The sequence below is a fragment of the Mustela lutreola genome, chromosome 3 (genome assembly GCF_030435805.1).
Source record: "Mustela lutreola isolate mMusLut2 chromosome 3, mMusLut2.pri, whole genome shotgun sequence".
Lineage (NCBI taxonomy): Eukaryota > Metazoa > Chordata > Mammalia > Carnivora > Mustelidae > Mustela > Mustela lutreola.
The window spans coordinates 136,004,597-136,012,407 of NC_081292.1; positions in this window are offsets into that span (position 1 = coordinate 136,004,597).

Sequence of the window (7,811 nt, forward strand, 5' to 3'; positions counted from 1 at the left end):
TCACACCAAAAGCAAAGGAAAAAAAAAGCAAAAATAAGAAAGTAGGACTATATCACACTAAAGTGTCTGCATAGCAGAAGAAACCATCAGTAAAAACAAAAAGTTAGGGGTGCCTAGGTGGCTCAGTCAGTTGTGTCTAACTCTTCATCTCACCTTAGGTCTTGATCTCAGGGTCCTAAGTTCAATCTCCACATTGGACTCCATGATTACTATGGAGCCTAAATAAATAAATAAATGTAAGCTACAGAATAGGGTGGAAGAAAATATTTGCAAATCATATAGCCAATAAGCAGTTAATATCGGAGATATCCAAGAAACTCACACAACTCAATAGCAAAGGAAGGAAGGAGGAAATGGGTAAAAGACCGAATAGATATTTTTCCCAAAGAAGACATATGAATGGACTGTAGGTCCATTTCATGTAGGTACATGAAAAGGTGCTGAATACCATTAAACATCAGGGAAATGCAAACCAAACCATAATGAGCTAATAACCTCATACCTGCTAGGGTAGCGATTATCAAAAAGATAAGAATACTGACTCCAGGAGAATGCAATGCTTCATTGACCTTGCTCACATGCTCCTCTGGTTGGGTAAATAGATAGAGTTTCCTCAGGTAGAGAAGCAACCCCAAAGAGAAAATTAAAGTCTTCTATGAAAAGGACAAGTTGAGAAATTGACACTGGAAATATAATCAATAAATGAACACTCTAAAAATGCCACTCAAAATCAGTGCCCGAGTTGTTTGTTACCAATTAAGGACGACATAACAAAAGTTGTACTATAATAGAAATCACTATGATACTAGATTAAACATAGTTTAGCTTATATTTATTTTATAATAAGACTCAGTGAAACTGACATCATGTGCCTCCTAACACAATGCACTGGGCAGGGGAGCACATCCTTACTTCTGGGGATTTCCTACAAAAATGCACACATTACCTAAATCTCATCATGAGAAAACATCAGACAAATCCAAATCAAAGGGCATTCTAGAAAATAACTGGCCCATACTCTTCAAAATATTGACAAAATGTCAATGTTATAAAAGGCAAAACAAAACAAAACAAAACAAAACATCTGAGTAACTATTCTAGACCTAAAAAGACAAAAGAGACAAAGCAACATGTGCTCCAGGACATCATTTTGCCATCAAGGATTGGTAAATTTGCAAAAGTTGCCTAAGATCTATAGATTAGACAGTAGTATTCTGAGAATGTTAATTTCCTGATTCTAATTATGTTATGGATACATAAGAGAATATCTTTGTCTTTAGAAAATAAAAGCCAATCATTAAAGGTAAATACACAATTTTTATAGCTTCTTCTCAAATTATTCACACACATACATACACACACACACACGCACGTACACAAGAGGGAGGTGGTGAAGACAGAGAAATATTTGTGCATATGCTTGTGTAGTGGAGAGAAAGGATGATAAAGCATATGTGGAAAAGTGTTAAATGTGAGAAATCTTGTTTAAACACATACACAAATTTGTTGCACTATTCTTATAAATTCCCTGTAAGACTGAAAGTATGTTTACTTAAAATTAAAGGAAAATAAAATTTTAGAATTCATAAATAGCAGCAACAATACAGATGCTTCTATTTAAATATTCACTCAACTTGCTTAAAATGCACATGTAATTTTTTAGCTACTGCCTCAATGTCTTATATTTCTGGAGTATATAATTCAATATACATGTGAGCATATGTAAGAATATGAACTATTTGAAATAAAAATGTTTTTTTAAATAGGAAGCCAGAAAAACAGATATATAGGGACAGTCTTAGAGTGTGAAAAGTGAAATTTTAATACTGATTTCATGAAATTGGGGATTTTTAAAAAATTGTTTAATTTTTCAAAATTTTAAAAAAAAAATGAAATCCTGCCTATACCTCCAGAAAACCTCCTGAAAGCTTTTTAAAGATAATGTTGAAAATTTTAAATATCAAATCCAGAAGAAAAAAAAAATGAGTGCAGATTTACTTGGGCCCAGGGCCCTGCAGATGTCCAAAAGTCTCACCCAGAGCAATCTCCAGAAAGGCCCCATCTAATCTTCGGTCCATCACTGTAGAGATGCCCACAGGTACTTGACTTCTGTGCCAGACTTAAAGGCAATGAAATACTGGCAAACCTAGGGTCCTGCCACTTTAGCTGTCCCAGCAATCATTTTTTGCAATCCTGCCATCTTACTTTTTCTCCCAAAACAAGGCACCACCATTGGATGGGGCCTAATTTCCTCATGCTTACAGATATTCACCTCCAGCTTTCTCCCTATCTTACTATGTGAGCCTCTCTTCCCCCTCCACTACCCATTCTCCCCTCCGGGTATAACTGCCTGCAGAAAACAAAAGCCAGCAAAAATCTTAGGCCAAGGGGTTTCTATTTCCAGACCTATCACTAACTTTCCCTGAGGAAGGTGGTCTCTATCTACCTGCAGGCTTGAAATGGGGGAAGTAGAGAGTACAAGGAGAACAAATTCAGTACATTTTCATTTCATATTCATGAGCCTAGCAAGACCCATTTTTGTTGCAGAGAAGAATGAACATTTGTTCAGTAATCTTCCTGATATGCAGTTTAGCCATTTTTAACTCGCCCTGGAATAGAACAGTGCCAGTTACTGTTTCAAATGGTTAGAGCAAATACTGTTGACACTGTGACCATGTACCTGGGCCTCTGCAGAGTCTACCTTTATGAACTGTTCCCCTAAAGGATTTTTAGCACAAGCACTGGCATCTTTCTGCCTGAGTCCCTTCTCTGGCTACAGAAGCATGCTTAGCTGGAATGCAAGCCAGCGTGCCAGAAGAAATTAACTCCCTCAGGAGCAACTCTTAGTCAATAAAGGATCACACTGTCCCATTAGGGGCAATTACGAAGTATGTTCTCTATGCTGTCCAATACAGTAGCTGCCAACAAATGTGTTTATTGAGCCCTCAAAGTGTAGCTGGTCAAACAGATAGCCACTTTAAATGTAAAATATACACTGGACTTCTAAGACATAGCATGTAAAAAGATAAACTATATCATTAATATTTTTATTGATTAAATGCTGAAATTACAATATTTTGAACATATTTTTTGAAATAAAATATAACATCAAAATTAATTTTACCTTTTTTCTCACTTTACTTCTTACTAGAAAATTTAAAATAACGTATGTGGCTTATACTACATTTCTGTTGGACAGTGCTATATATAGTTTATTAAAGTTCTTTTGCAGAGATGAGCTGTAAATGCCCACACTAACAGCCCAACCATTTTGATTTGATATCTCCCCCACTTTTGTCTGCACTGAAAACATTAATTTAGAAACTGTCACATACTATAAAACGGTGGGGGGTTTTTGGATGGAGTCTTGCATAGATGAAATCAGATTTAAATCTATGCCCGTTGTAGGCATGGCAGAAAATTTGTATTTGGGGAAAGACAGCTCCATGGTAAAATAATATATTTTTATACCCCTTTAGGTTTAGCAAAGCAAAGGAGAAAATGATAATGGAATCCACGAGACAATGAGAAAGGAATCTGCTCTATTTTCCTTGCGGCTATGTGTTATCCCTGAAGAGATTATGATGATGTTGGCTGGTTTTTTGTCTTCCTTGAGAAAGCTTGAGACAGAGCAAGTGGGGGACCTTCACTCCTGAGAGGGGAAAGCAGGAGTGAAGGCACATCCATCCGGGGAAAATGAGTCAAGCCCAGAGCCACAGAGACAAAGCAGGGGAAAGGAAGGAGAACTAAGAGAGGTTCTTTGGAAGGCAACTCTACGAGAAATAGCACCCAGTGTTTCAACTTAGGTTTCTTTTCCTGAATTGCATTATCATCTCTTGAATGCTTTAGTAAAGTTTTATAAAATGCCAAAGCTGTGTGCTTTGGGCAATTAAGGGTTTAGGAGCCATGTCTGTCTTTGGGGCAATAACTAGTCTTGTAAGAAAACTAGACGGAGTATGCATATGATGGTGATAAGCAGAAAAGCCTGAAGCAGTGATTTTGTGGGGAAAAGTGAGCAACACTTTTCCAGCTAATAATAATAATAGATTCATGTTTTTTAAGCCAGACACCTTTGAACTACTAGGTTCCAAGTATTTTCATAGATCATCTCATTCCATTCTCGCAATAACTATGTACACAATATTATTATTTTTCCTGTTTTATAGATAGGAAAACTGAGGTACAGAGATACTAAGTAACTTGATTGGGATCAAACAGCTAGCAAGTCAGGTACAAAGACAGAGTCAAGGTACAAATTCTGGCAGTAATGTTGTCTTAGGGCCTTAACCACTGTGATATTCTATCTCTTGGGACAGGTTTGTGAAATAAAGACCTACTCCCTGTGGATTTTCAGAAATCAGGAGGGAAATCTTCTAAGAGAACTGTATGGCAAATCAGGCCCTTCACAGATGCTCTCAAGTAGATGGGAAAAAAATCAATTTTCACAAAAATCCTCAAAGAGAAAATTTGAAAGGAGAACACCAAGTTCCTAAACTTCACATACATAGTAATTCCTAGTTAGTGATCAAACACACAAATGTGGAGATGTCCTTTATTTCCTTCTATACCTAAACGTCCCAATATATTGAACATTGACTTTTAAGCTGCCCATCCAGTTAGAATTTTTTCCTAGTACAGCTTTGAGTGTATGACACAGTATCTGTAGTATTCAAATACAGTGTTCACTAATTTGCTAACTATAGATATATGACTTTAAAAATACTACCACGTGATATTAAATTTTAACTCAATATAAGCCTCAACTTCAGGCAGTGAAATCCCCATTATTGCTTTTCCAGGGTACTTTCATTCTACTTAATGCAAGGATTATCAAGCACATGCTGCAGGACTGAATGAGACTGTAGAGACTCTCCCTCTTCATTATTATAGTCTGGCCATTTTCCTTCACTGAATTGCTTATTCAGATGTCCACAATTTTTTTTACCAAATTCCTTATTCAAAAGACTTAGAAAAAAAAGACCTTTTCAATATGCTATATACAATTTAAGCAGGAGAAAGCGCAGCCATACCACCCTTCCGTCCTTGGATCTGCTCTTTCCCTAAGATTTTTCCCATGTATCTGTTCTCCATCCCAAACTTTCTGCTTCTGTAAGGATCTAGGCTTTTGGAAATCAGACCAGGAAGACCAGCAGGCCTGTAGCGTCCCATTTTGTCATATTTTACTGCTCAGGAATGAGCCAAGAAAACCAACTGCTTCCATGGTAGAAAGGAAAGGGAAATCCCTAGGAGCAAGAAACTGTCAATATTTCAAAATCATTATTCTGCATAAGGTACCACTTCACCTTTTTACATACATTATCATAGTTCATCCTTAACCCTAATGTTGTTTATCGTGTTGTTTAATGTTACTATTATTATTTATGCTATTATTGGCATTATTTATCTATCCTCATTATTGCTATTATTTATCCTCATTTTAGAGTGAAGGAAACTGAGACGTGGTAGTTTGGGCTACCTAGCTGCGGTGTAAGGCAGCCTCTGAGATGACCTCTGGACTTCACACCCTTAGGTCATCCCCTCCCACTGAGTTTCAGATGATCCTAGTGACTTGATTCTAACCAAAGGAAGATGGTCAAAATAATGAGATGTCAATTTTGAGATAAGTTGTGCCTTCTCACATCCTTTCTCATTTGTTTGCTTTGATGGAAGTCAGCCACCATATTGTGAGCTGTCCTAGGGAGAGATCCACAAAAATGTCAGGGAGCTGATGCCACCAGTCAACAGCCAGTGGGAAGCTGAGGTCTGCCAACCACCACACGAGTGAGCCTGGAAGGGATCCTCTCCCACACTGGGCCTTGAGTTGACTGAAGCTCTGGCTAACACCTTGACCACAGTCTTGTGAGAGACCAAGCCAGAGGACGCAATTAAACTGCACCCAACCCCTATCTTGCAGAAAATGTGAGATAATAAATGTTGTTTTATGCATTAAGGCATAAGGCATAGTGCACTAAGGCACTAAGGCTTACTTTTAAGCCTTAAAGTAATATATTATATGACAATAAATAACTAGGATAGCTGGTAAATTTAAACTCCAGTGATCTGGCTCTGGACATCATGCTTTAGCCAGCATGCTCTTCTGCTCCCTAGGAACTGTGATTGGTTCTCTCAGCTTCTGTCACGGAGGCCTCCATGTGCAGCCAGTCCCAGTATGTTCCCTCCTGTCTCCCAAAGGCCCGAGCAGTGCCAAGGTGCCAGCACAGAGCACACACCACCGTCAACTCCTTCTCTTGTACTAAAGAAAGATTCCTCTCCTTTTGCTTGAACTAAAAAGTCACTGGTGGGGCGCCTGGGTGGCTCAGTGGGTTAAAGCCTCTGCCTTTGGCTCAGGTCATGATCTCAGGGTCCTGGGATCGAGCCCCGAATCGGCCTCTCTGCACAGCGGGGAGCCTGCTTCCCCCGCTCCCCACCTCTCTGCCTACTGTGATCTCTGTCAAATAAATAAATAAAAATCTTTATTAAAAAATTACTTAAAAAAAAAAGTCATTGGTAATGCCGGTTGGATTCTTGTATCCATTCTCATCACATTTCAGTTATTTCCCTCCTATTCCCTACTTTCTTTTTTTCACTGTTTTTCTGCTCCCTTTTTTGTTCTTCTTCAGTCTTAGACCTTATTTTCCTCTTTATTTCTACATTCTCCTGTAAACTCTCTTCTCCTGCTTCTATTTTCACTTACAGAAAAAGGCACTATTTGCCACCTGGAAACTTTACTACTTGTTTGAAAAGAACAGCTTTCTGGAAACATCAACAGAAAGAAAAACACAGGTGGAGGGTGGGCTTGGGAGGATGGTGCAAGAGAACCCTCTTTAGTGGGTTTTTTTGTTTTTGTTGCCACCCGTCTCTTTTATCAAAACATCCCTTAGGGCAGTTAAAAGCTGCTGGCCAGCCCAATTAAAGTGTTTTCAAAGAAACTTTCAGAAATAGTTCCAAGAGCACTTTTAACTTATTACATGTGGGTTACATAAGCACTGGAAGCTTGTTAAAACATTCAAAATATGATATGAATTGAGTCATACAACAGCGGGGTCAAAGCTTTAGCTTTTCAGTGTGACTAACATGATCGTCTGGGACTCAGGCACCCTGGACAAAAACAGATATTAAAGAAAATCAATTAAAGGATATCTTTTGCTCCTTCCAAGAACCTACATTGCTAACTTTAAAAATATGCCTGTAATTCCTTTGTATTTGGGTTAACTATGCTTTTAAGCATAGCTGTAACAGGACTGCTCATATTACAAATCAGATAGGGGAAACAAAGGTAAATCTTTGATTTAAACGAATTTTACCTTCCTCAAGAGGTAGATTGTGTGGAAAGAAAAAACAAACAAAACAAAATAAAAACAAGCTGTAAGCTGCTCCTCTGAATCCAAATGAAGAGTGAGATTTAAACAGCCCCTTTCCTATTTCTCATGATAACTCAAGGGTCATTCTGGGTAGGACAGTTCTGCTTAGAGCTTGGCAGGCACTTACCACCCCCTCTCCCTCTCATCACCTCCTTCTACATAATGCCAGTAGCAGCCCTTCTTGGCATGCTGACAATCTTAACCATCCTTACACACTTCCAAACCACCACCATCTGGGTCAGTAAAGGGAGGGTCTGCCCTCCCTTTAAAAAATAACAAATCTATATGAGGAAGTGGAGATGCAACATGGGGAGTTAAGGGGGAAGGAGAAGAATAAATGAAACAAGATGGGATTGGGAGGGAGACAAACCATAAGTGACTCTTAATCTCACAAAACAAACTGAGAGTTGCTGGGGGGAGGGGGGTTAGGAGAAGGGGGGTGGGTTATGG